Below are 19,002 nucleotides of genomic sequence, written 5' to 3'. Positions count from 1 at the left end.
ATGTCTCAGTACAGTATATGGTTAAATTATTTGATTTGAGTACCACAAAGTTTCGTAGATATTAAAACCGCACAAAATATTATGAAATATTCTTCAAAGTTTATGTTCATATTCGCTAAGAGTGATATTTCCGTAAGTATATACAACAGGATGAAAAGTATCAGTTACCGTAACTTATTGTACCTCTCCGCAGGATAGCCGACAGCGCTTATTGGTGATTATATTTGCGTTAGTGCTGAATACAACAACCTTTTTCAAACTAACCGTCGGTTGGTGCGCGCGTGGGAGTTTCACTTTCAAAATTTGTCACGGTTACAAATGTAGTAGCTGACCGCGGTACTTCCAACTGGAATTGTTGCCGCTGTTAACGGCCCCTTTTGTGGTAGAATTCTTCCCAAAACCTGCGATCAAAAGCGGCGCCCGAGATAGAAGATGAAACGACAAGGCCCCCTGTGGAACCACCGGTAGCCTCAGAGAGGTGTCTCCGACTTCGGACCACCGTTGACGTTTTTTTTCTTTGTGAGATTTATTCTGTGCGCGCGAATAGCCGTGGGAAGAATGCTTAAATCGCAGGAGGCGGAAGGGAAAAAAATTTGACTTTGCAAGGTACATTTAACGGTGTTTCATAAATTCCCTTTGATGAAAAAAAGGTTACCAAATTGGCGTTTTATTACACGTTTACTCGCCCTTAACTTATTACTATATATATAATATCTGCGATACTGTGTACAAGTTAATAGATCATTATTTATCTAATTACTTATGCAAACGTTCTACTTATGAGTACTTATAATTTCCTAATATAAATATTTAATTTTTTTAATACTACAATTACTAAATACTATAAGTTCTGAATTATAAAAAGGTACAATATTTAATAATACCTAATCTTTAGAAACTATTAACGTGATTATGTTGCTTAATTTATTCTGAACAATGTTGTATTTGCGTATCAGTAATTTAATTGCTTGACCAGTTAGTGTTTATCTTTCTATAGATAGGTGATAATAGGCACAAGCAAGTGCCTCTACAGACTAGTCGAGTATTTTTAACGGCCATTTATGGCTTTCAAGTGTCGAAATCTACGGATGAGGATCCTAGAGACTCCCGAAGGATATGCTCGAATGGACTATTGTTGCAGCAAGTGGGTGCCCGCTACCTACCCATCTACCTGTCGTCGAAATTGAGCTCTGCCTTCGCGCGGGTATAAGACCATTCAGCGTGAAAAAGGGGCTTGCTCCTGTCTCCTTCCCTTTTCTGTTGCCAACGAAAACGATCATCCTCGAGACACTTGCTCCCGCGGGAGAATCAACCCGGAACGTCAACCGTCACTTCGCGCCGCGCGCCGTGATGGAATGGCGCCCTTCGCGTTTGGCATCTTCATCCCGCGCTGGAATTTCCTACAGTCGCTTTTGTATCGCTCGCAGATTATTCGAATATTTCTCTCGATATATTTCTCCGGCGAGAAATTCTGGTTAAGACAGGACGTGTTCTGAATGAAATTTTTGCGTGCATTTATGACGATATTTTCTCCGTGATAATCGTTTCGTAAAAATTTTACAGTACTAATGATCCTACGAATACATTTCCTGCAATTTTTAGATATTCACTACTGTGATGTGCGATCACGTTTGCTTAATTACCACAAAAAGGCGTACTTTGAAAGATATTAGGTCTGGTACTTTGTTCGGAGAAACCGGCTCATTTGATTCTCAACGCAGGCAACGCGGTCTCAAGGTAAGCACTTTGCAGTTTGTAGTGCGTATGGGAAAACAACATTACCGCGACCTGTCCGTAATGCCAATCGTTCTAAAAATACCCCGGAGTCGAAGAGCGGAATCGTGTGGGTGAACTCGACCGTCGACTCAGGGTGAGTACGAGACGTGTATAGACTGGTGGGAGAGGTCAGAGCTGTCACTCAAGCGACCCGATGTGTCTAGCTACCCTCCTATTAGCCCTCACCGCCCCTCGTTAATTGCTAAATTGAAGGCAATTTCGACAGCGAATTGGAATTCGACGCGATATATCGTACGAGTTGAGACCTTCGAATCGAACGGAGATTACGCGCGATTTATGGACGCGTCATTCGTACCGTCCGTTTTTCTTCGTCGTAGAGAAATTTGTGCAATGGCTTTTTTGGGTCAAAAGGAGGGAAAAAAATGTAGAATCAATTATAATAATCTCAAAAATCTCTGATTCTTGGTAATCGTTAAGTCTTAGGAGCGGTAATCCACAATGCCGTTATTTTAAGAGAATAGTTAAAGTTAGCGAATAAAAAAAATATATAATTCTTTTTTACAGTATTTTCAGATCTTATTCAGTAGTAAAAGATATTATATATCATTCTTACTTCTCATCGAAAAGCGTAATGCAAAGCAATTCCAATTTCCCATTTACCTGAAGTGACAAAATCTTCGAATATAAATTCTTAACCAGTGAAGGATGGCATTAAAAAATTTCACTGTATTAAACTAAATTAAGTTACAAGAGATATATTAAATTAAAGAAGCGCGCGCTCACCATTGGTTTCGCTTTATGATTTACGGCAGCCTCGCAGCTTCCCAGAACGAGTCCATTCGTCTACCAAATTCGTAGAGCTGGATCGATTTAGTAAGAGCACGGCGCGGGGACAAAGCGGGGGGGGGGAGGGGAGGAGGGGGCAGTCAAGCCGAAAATCTTCGGGTAGCTTCCGCGGTCGAAAACGTATCGTTCTCAAAAAACGACCCGGGGCCGCTCGTAACCCGGCGCCCTGTGTTTACGACCCGACGGGAGCAACGTCTCTAAAAACCAGGTACGCCCAACAATTCCACCGGTCTGCAGCAGCCCCATTTTCACTGCACTGTAGAACTCTTTTCGCTCGAAGGCTCAATGCCCGGGCACTACGTCGTTTAAGACGTGAGAAGGATTCGCCGGAAAGTATATAAAAAGCACGCACGAAATTGTAATCGCCGACGCGACGGTGGCCTTCGAAATGCACGAAAGGCAAGGGAGAATTGTTTTTATTACCTTTTTTATTATTATCCGCGTTATGTGTATGTGTGCGTGTTATTATTATCGACAAATTTGAAAAAGTTTAACTTTTCCCGACATGTAACGCTTTTATTGTACGTATTTAATTGCGTAATAGGTATTTCAAGAAAAACAAAAGTGACTGGTTCCTTTCCAAAGATTGTTTGTAATAAAACATTTTATAAGACATTTCATTGACATATTGTTAGTATTCTTTTGGATAATTTTAAATTGTATTTCAAGGAAAGAGAGAGAGAATTTTATATAAAATTTGCACAAATTTTAATATTACAAAAATTAATTTTAAATTTTCGCGAATCAATTGTAAGATTCTTTTGTCATTAAATGTACTATTGTAAATGCCATGGAACAAAGTAAGCTCACACATATACACGCCTAAAATGAAAGAAAAAAATATCAAACCGCGTAAAGGTTCCTGAAGGTAGTCGTAGCTCCCTTCGTAAGCTGGGGGTAATTGGTCGTTCTTGGTTTTAATTGGCTACACACCGATGATTTTCGGCCCGGTTGTTAAGGCTTACGTTGTGTTGCGTTGTAAACGGTCCGCTGGAAGTTGGTCGAAATTTAGAGAAAAAATTTTGGTGGCCGAGATAGGGAGATGGCCCTGTCTACGTGTACATATATATATATAACCCACAATCGAAATCGAGACCCACGTGTTTACGACCGGTAAACTGGGCGGGTTCAATCGATGGCCAATTATACACGCGTTAATAGAAGCCCGGCGAATTTTATAACTGGGTCCACTGTATCCGATGTGTTTTACATAAATTTATCCGACGATCGGGGAAGTCGATGGGCGTGACGAGGGAAGTCGAAAAGTGCGACGGGTAACACAAAGTTTAAGAATACGATCGCGATTTTATGAGCATTTTAAGACATTTTAACGATGTGTGTGCGTAACAGGAATAAATTGCAATGCTGTGTTTTGAGATAAAAAAAATGATTCAGTAATTAACTCGGGTAAAGTTGATGATAACGTAGTGTGACGAGAATCAATAAGCCGACAAAGAATTATTTATGAAAAAACGCAAATCTACTTCTTTTTGCTGAAATATCGTGTTATTATTTTTCTTACAATTAGTGGAAACCATGAATTTTTTATATAAAATTTATAAAAGATTATCGCAAAAAGAAACAATATTTAGAAAATATTTATTGCTCAGAATTGTATGCTCAGAATGTGCAACAGAGACAAATAGCGTAGTAGACATTTACAGCAATAATAAAAGAAGTAAATAAGGGAAATTTATATTATATTATATTATATACGTACTTTATATATAATTATAGTACTTCATACCTAATACTTATAGTATTTTATAAACATTGTATAAAAATCAGTTATTGCATTTTTATTAATATCTAAAATTTCTTTACTTTTAATATAGTGATTAAGATGTACGAAAAAAGTAATAAGTTGATTTCGATTTTTGGTCTAATCTGTAGATAACATAATCATTATAACCATATAATACATATCTTGTGGATCTACTTGCCCCTTCCATTATTACGAAGCATATGATTTTATAATTGATATCAGATATTAGCAGATCGAAATCCGCCGAGTCCAACAACATCTTCCGTTTTATGCCGCCATTCAGAACTCACTGGCGTTTATGGTCAGTGGACTAAGAGGCCGATTAACGACCAATTATGTACACGTTCACGATGTGAGCCTGTGATTCTCGAAATTGAGCCTCGCGGCCTAGTTTCTTACCAGTGAGATTTTCCCCGACTACAAGACTCGAGAAAGAAAACGAAACGAAAGAAGAAGCGTCGGCGTCAGCAGATGGAGATGCGAGACGAGGAAGAGGGAGGCTAGATTCAAGAGACAGAGGGGAAAAGGTTAGACTGATGAAGTCTATTGGTCCCCAACGCGGTTTCGAAAGCCTAGTGCCTACCATATAATTGTTACGTTATTAAATACCGCTTAAGTTAAACCGCGCCCTTTCAAGGAAATTCCTGTCAAAGAAGGTCTCTTTAATTAAGGGGTATCCGTGGCATCCTCCCTCGTACGTTCTCCAGGAAAACGAACTTTTAATAGGCGGTAGTGTTTAGAGGGCGATCTGCAAGAGTGAATTCGATGGAGATAATCAATGCCTGTGTGATACGAAGCCTTTCGAGGCGTTTTATATTTATTGGGATCTTATATCCGTAACTAAATAATCCGTATCATTGACGTAATAGACTTATCATATATTTAGTCTATTTAATATAACAATCGTAACGGAATTTCATAAAAAAGACATTAACGTTATAATTTATGATTTTAAATTATTTTGATATTAATTTGATATTAGTATTACATTATATGCGTTTCTTAATTGATAATTTTATATTCAAAATTGCGTACATATTAGAAAAAAATGTGAATGTAAATAAATAAATGTATGGCAAGAAATGTGTACCATAAAAAAGAAATTGTTGAAAATTATTATTATTATGAGGTTGTTAATGTTCTACGCAGCAAAAACTGCATATTTGACGAAAGCTCGATGATGATCCAAGGCGTCGACAGTCACGCATTGTTTTGACGTTGTCCTGAGTAATCGTCGAATATGCATACAATATGCACCAGGTGTTCCGTCGGGAAGCGAACGACGTGCGGTTCGCCTTGCCATGCAAATGCGCCCGTAATAATTTATTTAAATGTAAGTCAGTCACAATCCTGTGGATGCGCATATATAATATTTACTGTACGTGCTGTACGTATTCGAGACGCTACTTCAACAGCTAATAGAAAATCACATAAAAAATCAGAAACACCCGCATAACATTGTTCCCAATACTTTTCGATGCTGTTAGTGTTTCTATTATGTATAATAAATACATATTATTTTTAATAATAAGTGAAACAGGACCGCGATATGAATCTTACAATTAATTAGAGAAGATGCCATTTTCGGTTAAACTGGATCTTGATAACTGAATGATAATATTTCTGTGTGAATTTTATATACTTTTTCCAACTCAGTAAACTGCGCGCCGATTATTTGTCGATCTTAAATAACAGCTTTTTGAACAGAATTTTAAAAAGTATACTTATTAAAGTACAATATTTCTGTGCAAATTTTATGCACTTTGTCCAATTAAGAAAATGTCTCAGTGATCGAATTAAAAACGCCCGGATTGTAGGAATATCCAGGGTTCAAACCCTGACTGTGGTGATATTTTCCGCAATAAATTCTTTACAGTGTTTTAAAAAGGATGTTTGATAGCATAAAAAATTAAACCGATTTAAGTTTGTAGATTTACTGTTCCAACAATGAGCTGTAATGACCGACAAATAATCAGCGTGCAGTTTAACGATTGTGAGTTGAAAAAAGTATACAAAATTTACATAAAAATATTATTATTAGGCTACAATAAGATCCAGTCCAACTAAAAATGTCAGGCTTCTTCTCTAATTAATTATATATAACATATTATTTAATACGTTATTATTTAACAATTGTCAAACTAATGTAAGTTTAACAATTAAGAAATATGCCATACAAGAATAATGGCTATACGCCATATATAATAATATATTAAATCAAACAGATTGAACATGAACAATATTAATTTAACGTTAATTAAGTCTTGCATGTTTTACTAGAAATTAATTTCATGTTTACGACAAGAATAAAATGGAATTCCATCGTGAGAGAATCAACAAGATTACCATGACAGTAATCCTTCGAAAATTGAAATCCGTTGAAAGCCGCTATAAGGCTGCTCTTTTAAAAACACATAAATTAGAAGCAAATAGCTGCACGAGAAAGCATCTTGAGCGGTAAATTATGGATCGCTGACGCTGCTGTGCGCTCCTGTACCTATAATGTCCTCATCTCTCTCAACAGTTTTAGTCGTATCTATGTTCTCGACTCGCGCGCGACAGCCGTTTCCGCATTCGAAGTGCCGCATCTCGTAAGCTGCGCGAATTTAAATGCATAGATATAATTTACGTATGCGTACGTTCCTATATAAACGATTACTTTATCACTCAATCATAAAATGGAGCTTAAGTTTTTCGCCCCGCCCCGTCTACATCTCCATTATCATTCAGTTGGCTTCGAATCGTTTCTCCGGAATCTCTTTATCGACGCGACGCGAATCCAGCATCCGACAGTAAAATCCGACGGAACACATTGAGCTTCGATTGCGTTCGTTATGACGGCGCGCATTCACGTTTGTGCGGTGTAACCAGATCTTTACGCGACAATGAAACGGGGAATAATCGTTTGCGATTCTCCGTCGAGTCCAGCGGGCGCTGAGGACGGTTTTACGAGTGGTCGACTTTGGCTGCGCGGCGGCGCCGTCCTCAAGGCCGCGGGAAGACCCGTAAGGCCCTCCCGTCGGGAGGCCGGTAAAAAGAGGCTTGATTTATTCGAAATTACGTTAACCATCGGCCATCTGCGAGGAGAGACCGTGCCCCGCGTTACCTAATTGAGAAACGCGATGGCCGATGAATCATCGCCGTTGCCGCGAGTGCGCCGGCGAGGAGAGCCCGCGAATAGTTTTACGACCGTGAGAGTGGCGACAAAGAAGAGGACGATGATGGAGAACGGAAAGCGGACTGGAAGAAATCGGAGAAAGGGTAAAACATGCGCGGCGTAGGAAGAAGCACAGACGAGAATCGCGGGATTTGTGATCACGGAAAGCTAAGAAATAAATAAAATATTAATGCGGTGTCGAAACCTTTTTTTTTACGATATGATTAACAATATAATCATATTTTTATAGTATTTATTAGAAAAGTCATTTATAATTTTGACAATTACTGTATTTATTATTAAAGAATTTTTTCCTGCTGCATTTACATACGTGTCATAATTACCACGATTGTCCCGGAAAGTAACAAGATCGTTTGAGGGCAAACGCAAATCGAGAAGTATTCGAAAAGAAAAATGAACAGAACACAGAATAAAAAAACCAACGGATAAAGAAATGCGAGTCTTGGCGTTCTCTTCGATTCCATGTCTTTTGTTCTTAACACGTTATCTGCGTACGAAGAAGAAGACACGGAAGAATGGAAAGGGCAGGCGGGCTGGCGGGATAAGGCGGAGGGAATAGCATATCGGGAGAAGCGCGCGCCGCGCCGGTGAGGGCCGGCTTTGTCCTTCCTTCTCTTCTACCGTTTTCTCGGCCTCGTCGTATACGCGTCGCCCAACCGCGACATAACCCGCCGTCGACCACACGCGTCGACAAGTAGATAAACCGATTGATATACGGCCTACATCCTACCGCTGCCTCCTATTCGTCTGCTCGCGCCGATTTGGCGGCCGCTCATCATCGGTGTCGCGCGTGTCTCGTAACACGACTCGCCTCGCGACAAGCAGAAACCCGCGTGGTTAGGTCATGTTAGGTGCCAATTCGCACAAGAGTTATTAAGCAAAGATAACTCGTTACTCTTATGGGGAGAGAGAAAGAGAGAGAGAGAGAGAGAGAGAGAGAGAGAGATGTGCACCAAGTTACTATCGAGATGAAGATTATGCTCACGAAGGAGAGGCATTCATTAACGGGACATTACTCGTTACCGATTTACTATCTACTGATTGCTTGTTGCTAGTATTATCGCAACAACCTACGTCTTTATTAAGTAATTAATTACTAATTAATCAGAGATAAATAAGTGGAGAGTATTTTTACTTTCTATTCACGCCGCTTCAGTCGCCATCAATGTATCTCCCTCGTCATTATTATTATCATTCATTATACCGTCATTCATACGGGTGTTCCCATTTTCGCGTGTCTGCCTCGCTGGCGCGGCGCGGCGGCGTCATCCGCATCGTCTGTCAATAATGCCTCGAAATTGAAATTAAAAAATAACTCACCGGTCGATGCACAACAGCGTAACCCTGCGTTGATCTGTAACACAAAAATATTTGTACATTAAAGAAGCGTCCAACATAATGAATGCTTGAATCAAATAATTAATTATTATCGCGCCCGTTGAATTTTTAAAACGTCATTTTAATATAGATATTTGATTTTAAGATGCTAATGCAAGAAACAATCACGGCCGCCGCAAGCGGGTGCATATTTCCGTATTAACTCGTTCGCATAATTAGTCCGTGAAAAATTATGCAAAAGTAATATTACGACCGTGAGAATAAGAGAGAGACGCGACGTAATATCTCTTCTCGCATATGCCGGAGATCGAACTCCGGCGTTTCTAGCGAAATTGCGTCGGAGTTAAACCTCGAACGAGTAATGAGTAAAGGCTATTCTACAATTGCGTAAACGTAGGGTTGTAGGAGTAGGAGTAGTAGTATTCGTGAATCTTGTACAACGGATCAATCTACAATAGAGTAACGATACGTTGTAAACTTGATTAAAGCAACCAATCAGAGTGCAGTGTGTATTTCGAATGCACTCTGATTGGTTGGCTCTTACGTTCACATCTGGCGTAGTCGTGAAAGATGAAGTTCAACCATCTTCCACAACACGCTTTACAACCGCAGTACCGCTTTACAACCACGCCGTACAACACTCTTACAACTACTTACGACCACGTTTACGCAATTGTAGAATAGCCTTAAGTATCACGAGTAATGGGAATCAAGTCGCGCTCGAGAAAGTGGCGGAATCCACCACGGGACAGCAAAATAACAAACAAATAACAATTACTCACCCTACGGTTGCTCCGCTGTCGCCCGATGCCTCCCAGGCCCCCTCCTCCTCTCCTCGGTCCTCCACCGATGTCGCATCTCCGTCGGCGCACTCACTCGTTCACTTGATTCGTTCATGCGTAAAAATATCGTCACTTAAGATCGCGCGACACTTTGCACGGCACTCGTTCCGGTATTAATCTCGCGACGCGGCGCGTACTTATAATTACACGGCGACACGGAAGAATTGCGGCCGAAAAGGTGCGAACTATGCGATCCGCTCGACGCCCGTCGATGTCCCGCAGGTAGATGCTAACATGGCGGAGAGAATTCCGTAAATAGCGCGGCCAACTTCACTCGCCACTCTCGCCCGGAGCAACCGGTGATCTGTGATCGCTAATTAAACACGTCGCGGCGTTAGGGCCAAAGCACATATGACAGTCGTAGTCGTGCATGGACGTAAGTAACGCACAAGCTTTGGCGTATCCTGATCTGTCAGGTCGGGGACTACGACCGTCGTATATCGCTACGCCATGTTATGTGCTTTGGCCCTTATTCGATTTAGGATTCGCTCGTATCTTTCATCCGTGTTCCGAAAACGACGACAAATTCACTCCGAAGCCGCGCGACACGACGCGAGACGCGAGAGGCGAGCCAAGTTGACAGCTGAGAAAAGCGAAATTCGAAAGAATGTAATAATGTAATCTAAAGTCAGTATTATCGAACGCGATATACCTCGGTATCGGTATAAATTTCGCGAAGAGTACATGTATTAAATACACATTCGATATCACATATATCACATATATATAACAGTTATCCGTAATCCGAAAACGGAGTCCGACGATACGTACGTTACTCCGCGCAACGATCTACGATCCGAGAGTCAGTAAATTCCAAGACGAGGTCGCGTGACGCGGGCGCCGCGCCGCGCCGCGACTTTGCTGTAAACATGATGGAGGTGGGGTAGAGTGACTAGCACGGTGCGCGTCTCGGTGTGTCTAGTTACTTTACTCCCGCTCTATCCCCATTACTCGCGTTGCCGCGACGCCCGCGACCCCGTCGTTGCTCTCGGACGCTCTCGGATCGCGTCGCGGAGTAACATACGAATCGCCGAGCCGGCGTTTCAGATTACACATTACAGAAAACTGTGATACATCGTATGATTAGCTAATACATGTACTTCGCGGAATTTATATGGACACGAGGTATATCGCGTTCGATAATACTGACTTGTCGGAACGCAGCCGACCGCGACGGTCCAATGTCCAATGAGGAAAATTTGTTTTCGAAAAAGAAATTCTTTCATTGTACCATCGGTTGCGTTCCAAAAAACGCGCGGGCATGACCACTCTCATCTTTCTCTCTGCTTCGACATACGACTGAATGTAGACCGGCCCTAATCGATCTCGCTTTTCTCAACCGTCAACTTGATTCGCCACTCGCGTTTCGCGGCGTGTCGCGTGGTGTCGCGCGGCGCGGCTTCGGCATTGTCGTTTTCGGAACACGGATAAAGAATACGAGCGGACGAATATCGGAGTAATGCCGCGACGTGTTTAATTAGCGATCACAGCTCGCAGTCTCTATTAATGTCGTACGTATTTAACTTTGTATTTAATCATGTTTTAATATTTGGCGATCGTGGGAGATAGACACGAATGCGTATGTTCATAAATCGATGATTTAATTGCAGTTAACCAAAATCGCCTGACAAGAGTGACAAGCAGCAAGTGTAGCGTTCTCGCGACGGTACGAGAGTAACGAGAGTGGCGAGCGAAGTTGGCCGCGCGATTTACGGAATTCTCTCCGCCATGTTAGCATCTACCTGCGGGACATCGACGGGCGTCGAGCGGATCGCATAGCTTCGTTCGTAGCTTTTCCGCCGCAATTCTTCCGTGTCGCCGTGTAATTAAGTACGCGCCGCGTCGCGAGATTAATACCGGGAGTGCCGTGCAAAGTGTCGAAAGTGTCGCGCGATCATAAGTGACGATATTTTCACGCATGAACGAGTCATGTGAACGAGTGAGTGAGTGCCCCGACGGAGATGCGACATCGGTGGAAGACCGAGGAGAGGAGGAGGGGGCCTGGGTGGCATCGGGCAACGGTGGAGCGACCGTGAGGTAATTGTCATCATTTGTTTATTATTTTGCTTATCTATGGCGAATTCCGCTACTTTCCAAGTTTAACTTCGGTGCAATTTCGTCGGAGTTCAATCTCCGGCATATGCGAGAAGAAATATTACGTCGCGAACATCGCGTGCCTCTCTTATTCGTACGGTCGTGATATTACTTGCACGATTTTTCGCGGATTAATTATGCGAACGAGTTAATGCGGAAATATGCAGCCGCTTGCGGCGGCCGTGATTGTTTCTTACATTAACATCTTAAAATCAGATATCTATTAAAATAACGTTTTAAAAATTTAACGGGCGCGATAATTAATTATTTACTTCAAGTATTCATTATGTTGGACGCTGTTTTAATATAAAAATATATTTATATGTTACAGATCAACGCAGGGTTGCAGCTTACAACTCCGCTGTTGCGCGCCGGCTGGTGAGTTATTTTTTCATTTCAATATCGAGGCAATAGATTTGTAAAATTATATTACAAACGTAAATGAAATGTATGTGTGAGAAATGAGATATTACACTGAAAAAATAAATTTAGATCCAAGAAAATATATATTTACTTAGATACTGCCAATAACGTATTTACTTAATATAAATACACATATTAATATGTGTATTATATTAAGTAAATAAGTTATTGGCAGTATCTAAGTAAATATTTTCTTGGATCTAAATTTTTTTTTCAGTGTATAAAAGAATCACGAACAGCCTTTTTCTAACAATTATTAGATATTACATCAACATTTTTATTTAAAATGATAAATTAATGTAGCGGTAGTGTTCTGTATTACTTAATCTTATGAAATATCTTTATTGAATACATTATTTATTCCTACAGTTATTACAAAAAAATTAAAACGTTAATTAATCCTTAAGGATTAAGAATATATAAATATATCACAAATTAATTGACGTTTTAATTTTTTTTGTAATAACTGTAGGAATAAATAATATATTCAATAAAGATATTTCACAAGATTAAGTAATACAGAACACTACCGCTACATTAATTTATCATTTTAAATAAAAATTTTAATGTAAGTAATAACCTTAAGGATTAAGAATATAAAAACATATCACAAATGAACTAATATATTGTAATATATTATAATCTATTGCCTTTTGAAATGGATAGGCTCGAAAATGGACAGATTTTCTCTCTAGAGCCTAAAACATATTTTTCTAATTTATAATCCTCTGCCGACTTTTTATTATACAAAGTTACGCACAGTCAGTGATAGTGATATCATCAGTATTGGACCGAGACTTCTCCAATATCCTGAGTGATAAATATGGCTACGTTCCAATATTCACTGCCGGTACTGAAAATCTGTAAGTTTACGTCACACTAGATTTTTAGTACTAACAGTGAATATCGGAACGTAGTTTTAGGAACGACAGTTTTTTTTTCCAGTGTAGTTATCACTCAGGATATCGGAGAAGTCGCGGTCCCATTCTGATATTACTGCCGTCTGTCCGTCCTCGTCGCGACAGCTTCGTTTCGATAGCATCATTGTACTACTTGCAAGAACATTCTTTAATGGTTCGCGCGCACGAAGCGATTCGTTATTCGTTATTCGCTCATCCGCCTACCAACATCAGTGACCATCTACCATCGCCTAAAGCGTACGCCGCGATGCGGCGACGGGTTCCGAGGCGACGATTTGTCCGAGAAATGGTAATCGGAATCCTGCTGGGCCCGGTAACGAGATTCGAGTGGTCCCCTCGACACACTGGGACCCCCGGGCCTCGTCGTGGCCCGGGAGGGGGCAAAGATCGATTTAAACGTTCGCAGGGAGGTCGGATATTCCTCGACCCTCGGCAGCCTCGCGAGTGTTCCCGAATCTGGCGAAAGATTGTGACAGCGACTCGTATATATCTTCACAGGCGCAACCGCCTGCGAACAACGTAGCGACAATATAACCGGCCTGTTGATAGCGGCCGTCTGTGGTTCTGTCAACGACTACGAAGGGTTTCGTCGAATGATGCCGCAGCTACCCACGAAGCGGTTTTTCTCCTCTGCGGTTATTCTTCTTATTTAAGCTGCATTTGGAAAAAAGCGCAACAAACTTTTATATACTATATCTCTGGATAAATTTCTATTCTATAACGAAAAAAAAGATTAATTTATGTATGCGCATGATTACTGCTTCAAAATTAATTATAAAGAATTGTGATCAAACTTTTTAAGTATCTATAATATAGAGGTAAAATATTCTCACATTTTTTAATCACTGAATTAAATAAACACGCGTTTTTTATTACTGAAGTGAAATAAGATTAACAAGCGAGGACTCAAAACGACTTCAATATAGGATTTAAAATAAATTTTGGTATTTGCAAGATTGCATATTGCGTGAAGCACGTTAGGTTACATAAATATTTTATATAAATGTAAAATATTCAAAGAAATTTAATAGGATCTTCTTATATACATGTACACAACATACGCCAACATAGCTTATTAAATACGTAACAAAACGCACGCATACGTGATATCGTCAGAATTCTGTGTTACGGGAAAAGTCAGTCTTCCACTTCGAATATTCTCTAGAATTTGCCTCATGCATAATGCTGCACCGAGAGTGTACGCGACGCTTGTTTCGCAATCCGAAGTACAAACGTCCTCCGGCCGTTCGTGCCCGAGGTCATAACCATGTCGTTGCAAAAGTGTCGCTTCGCGCGCTACATCCGGCATGCGGTTCCACGACGCGGTCGAACACGCGGTCGTAAAGAAAAAAAATATGGATGTGTCTCATCCCGGATTCAAATGCACACCCTCGGCTCCCGATGCCACATAAATTCGGTTCAAGTCGGTGTGAAGACAGCGACGGCGCGCATACTAAAACCGCGGCTGTTCCACGTTTCGCCGTGGATAACAAAGTAGATCTCCACGACATCCTCCCGCGTTCTCGTCCACGTCCTTTGTAATCTAGAAGCGTACATCATGGAATCGCATTTTCAAATAGCCGAGTCGATCTGCTGGTTGCAGTGAAACGTTTCAGATATCTTCGCGACGATCGTCGGAGTTCTCGCCGATCAGGTCTATTGAGTTCAACTCCAAATTGATATAAACTTTAGTATCAAATAACACGAATCTCTTTATAAATAATAATTTGAGTAGTATAAGAAATAGCGTTATATACATAAGTATATTCTTTTGTATTATTAGAATAGATATTTTTTTTTTAGATCGCACCCTTTACGGATAAAACATAAGCGATGCTATTTATGTTTAAAGAATTGATATGATAAAATAACAAGTCCATTAAATTTAATCGGCGCCAAGAGACATCTCAGCGCTTTTTAAAGCCCATCGTTTATCGTCGGAAAAATTCAGACAATTAACACATCCCCCCGTAATAAAATCGTTCGCCGCGAGATTTCTGACGGGTTAGAAGAGACGGAAAACGCCGGCGTCATTACGCGTGTCATCGTACCATCTATTTCGACAATAATTCCCGCCACTTCCTTCTGCGGAGCGCGCGTTGCGTTTATCGTCGCAACACGAGCACGGTTACTACGGTTTTTAAGCCTTTCATAAACCCCGAGCCCGCCGGGATCTCTAAACAGCGCGAGGTGAACGAGTGAATGAGCACGTAAGTGGGAACGGGAGGGAGGGCGCTAAGGAGGGTGGGAGGGAGAATATAAGGCAGTTATTTACGAGACAGCTCCGCGGCATAACGAGCGTCCGCGAGGCCAACGAACGGCTAAGCGGCGCGACACCAATCTGTTCTGGACACATAGTGAAATTTCGCGAAACAAATACGAGCCCGGCGAGACTATCGCTGTCATCCCGATGGACCGGTGATTCCCATACGGAAGAGCGCGGCCTCCTAATGGGAGGAGGGTCAGGACTCTCGCAGAACTGGATTATACATCGAGCGCGGAACGATCAGAGTGGGAATAGTTCTTCAGTCGTTAAAGACTAAATTTAAGACGCAACTGCCATTAAGCGTTGCAAGAAAATTGAGAGAGAGTACAAATTATTTAAATTTAAAAAATATACGATTTTAAAATAGAGGTTGAAAGGTATTAATAGAAATTATAGCTGATTGATTGAGATTTCCATAATAAACGCGTTGCTTGCACACATACGAATAAAATTTGAATTAAATACATTTGAATAAAGTACACTATGAAAAAATATCAACGATATATGTACTTAAAAATCGATATATCATTTTAATGGTAGCCATTAAAAAAAGAAACAAAGGAAGAACTTGAGGATATATAATTTATAATTCGTAGATTTGTAATTTACCTTCGCGGACTTTCTCGGAACTCTCGAGCACGACATGCGTCGTACGTTAACGTGAGCGATTTGTGAATATGTGTATTTTGGCAGGTCCATTGGCTGCCGGCGAAATTAAATTTAGCTACATAACGTTAATTTGCGATCGATCGTCAGCGGAGACGATATAACGGCAACGTAAGTAGAGATAAACGTCGCGGCGGCACTCGAACGGTCGTTGGACGAGAAATTTATGTTCTCGTTGCTTAACGTTGTGGGCCCCGTCGTGTGTTGTACCCCGGCACACACCGCGCTTATTAATACGAGGAGTAAGGCACGGGACACGGGGCTCGGGGCCCGGGGCCCGGGATCGCGCGGACCGAAAGACTCTCCGGGCGTTACACCATTCTAGCTCTCGGATATTTATTATCGGGCGTCGATCGCATGAATCGCCAATCGATATGCCATTCGTAGAGAGACAAGAAACGGGACACCCCGCGGACGGTCTTGCGGGCTTGACACGACCTAACAAATGGCTGTTTTACGTCGGGCAGAAAATGAAGCGAGCATGACGAGTTGATTTTCGGTCGCCACGGGAGTGTGCGCGCTGAGGGGGAGGCACGAGGGCCCGACAGGGTGTGGATAGCGCTCGCTCATGCTCGCGCGGGCGCGAGCGCGAGCGGGGTATCGCGGGGTATCGCGGGGCCCTTCTCGTTGGAGGGAGCGACCATACGTAGAAACTGAGAAAGAGAAAGTGATACCGAACACACCGTCGGAACCGAGGGGGGTACGGGAGGAGAAAATATGTAGAAAGAGAAGCCCTCAACAGGACGACCAATGACGTGTGACGAGAGAAAGAACGGCGGGTGCAGGGGGAAAGCGAGAGAGGAGACACTCCTACAGTCCTGGAGAACACGAGCCAAGAGGTGTTACTTGTCAGTCCTCGCCTCGAGGCAATGACAGCCGTGGCCGGTGAATTAGCATGGGATAATGGGACGCGGTTGGCCCGGTACCTCCGCGGGGGCCAATGAGCAGCCACAAAACCGTAGTTGGAGCCGGAACGACTGGAAACGGGAACGATCGTCCTGAAGCTCTCGACTGGAAACCCAAATACCTCTGAGTCATACGTGAGAGATGCTTCTTTTTTCTAAGAAGATCCATAGTGTCCTTCTTCTAATTCCATCTGTGTGTTTCAAGATTATTCTTCTTTCTGAAGCTGCATATAAAATCGTCATCAGCACTATGTCTGCATATCCGCTAAAAGAATCGTCGTTCGGAGCGAATATTTGTGAATGAAGAAAACGTGCAGGATAATAGTATACTTCTATAAATGCCAACAAAAATTAGTAGTCTCATCCAAATATATTAAAATGGCAAGATACAAATGCACGCGAGTTCAGATCTCTCTTTGGAACCGTCATACAAGTGTAATCATATCGCGTAATATAGTTGTAATTGTAATTATAACCAATCTGCAAGTGTGCCCGACAAATTGATTATCATGCTACGTTGACATTATGTCAAACGAACAAGGAGAGGCGTAGGATAGAGCGATACACTGAAGCGCATGATGAACCTCCACGCCTCTTCGTGACACCTCTCCGGCCGACTGTCACCGATCTTTCCTCTCGCTCGAAGATGCGGATGATCCTTTGTCGACACTCCCACATTCCCCGATGACGAGGCCAGATCAGAGCTGTGGATAGCGCAGTGTATAGATTGTCTCGCGGGCGGAATCTGTCCGCACCATCCGCTGCAGATTCACCGATGCCGTTTCTTACAGATCACTCTACTTGAGCTTTTCAACGATTGAAAGACCCAATCTATTATCATAAAATAACTTATTACTTTCGATGTAATTCTCACTACAATTACCTTACTTTTAAATGATTTAACTTCATGCGCATTCTATTGCTTTGTCAATTAATGTAAATACGTGACGTGAATGTTTCTGCTATTTCTTTTCAAACATTTTATCAAACACGATTTGATGCGGATGGTGTCTTTTAAAGATTACTTTTTGTCAAAACGAAAAATGAAGAAAAATGAAATTAATTAATATTATCCGTGAAGTAACCATATAATTTGTTCATTTATGTGAAATTTCCCAAGAATCGTCAATACACTTAATAAGTGGCACAGCAACTTCATGATTTCTTGAGTCGAATAATCGTTATCGCAAGAAAGTAGCGCGTGACTTTTTGCCATACATACTTCTTGAATGTATGAATACTCGTGTGGGCGGTTGGGACAGAGAAAGGATTAGGATGAGGAAGGCAAGAACAAAATTAAACTCATACAATATCGTTAACAGTAACTTTCTAAAGTTAGATGAGTATCACATTTTAGTTTACCTCGCGAATTGCAGGAAATCCCGTATGAGCAAACGTGATAATTTGTTATTCAGTAGCGACAGAACAAGTTAAACACGTATATTTCAGACGCGATATGGAAAATCTACCGCTAGAAATTAACTATCAAATAAGGATATCAATTATCTCGTTTGCGTCCATTTGTCATTTCGACTTTTTCCATTCTTTCTTACTAGAATTTCATTACGACACGACGATCAGGATCGTCCGAGTCCCTCACGATTTTGCGCGGACAGAGGCGATCGGAGCAGGTTCACTTCGTCACCTGGAATTAATTACGCCGAGAGGGGCCATAATTTCTCCGCGTGCCGAGCCGTCTGTGAGCGGGGACCGATCGGATCGTTCGCCTCGCGGTGGGGGAGGAACGTTAAACGTCAACGTCGATACACCGTCGGCGTAAATAATCGTTATTGTTGAAGCCCGCGCAGCAGCAGCAACAGCAGCAGCAACGGCAGCAGTGCAACCTCTTTTCTTCCGTTGCACGCTCGTTCCGGCGCGACGTCGCGCGCGAGCGCCGGTCACCGGTGAGTCACAACGGGACCTCACTCGCGTCGGCGGAGATAGAGATAGAAGGAAAGATAGAAATAGAGTTATAGAGACAGAGAGAGTGAGAGAGAGAAAGAGAGAGAGAAAGAGAGAAAG

The sequence above is a fragment of the Temnothorax nylanderi genome, unplaced genomic scaffold (assembly GCF_030848795.1).
Source record: "Temnothorax nylanderi isolate EJ_2023f unplaced genomic scaffold, tnyl_v1.0 TNYL_tig0028_pilon, whole genome shotgun sequence".
Classification (NCBI taxonomy): Eukaryota; Metazoa; Arthropoda; class Insecta; order Hymenoptera; family Formicidae; genus Temnothorax; species Temnothorax nylanderi.
This window is presented reverse-complemented; position numbering follows the sequence as displayed.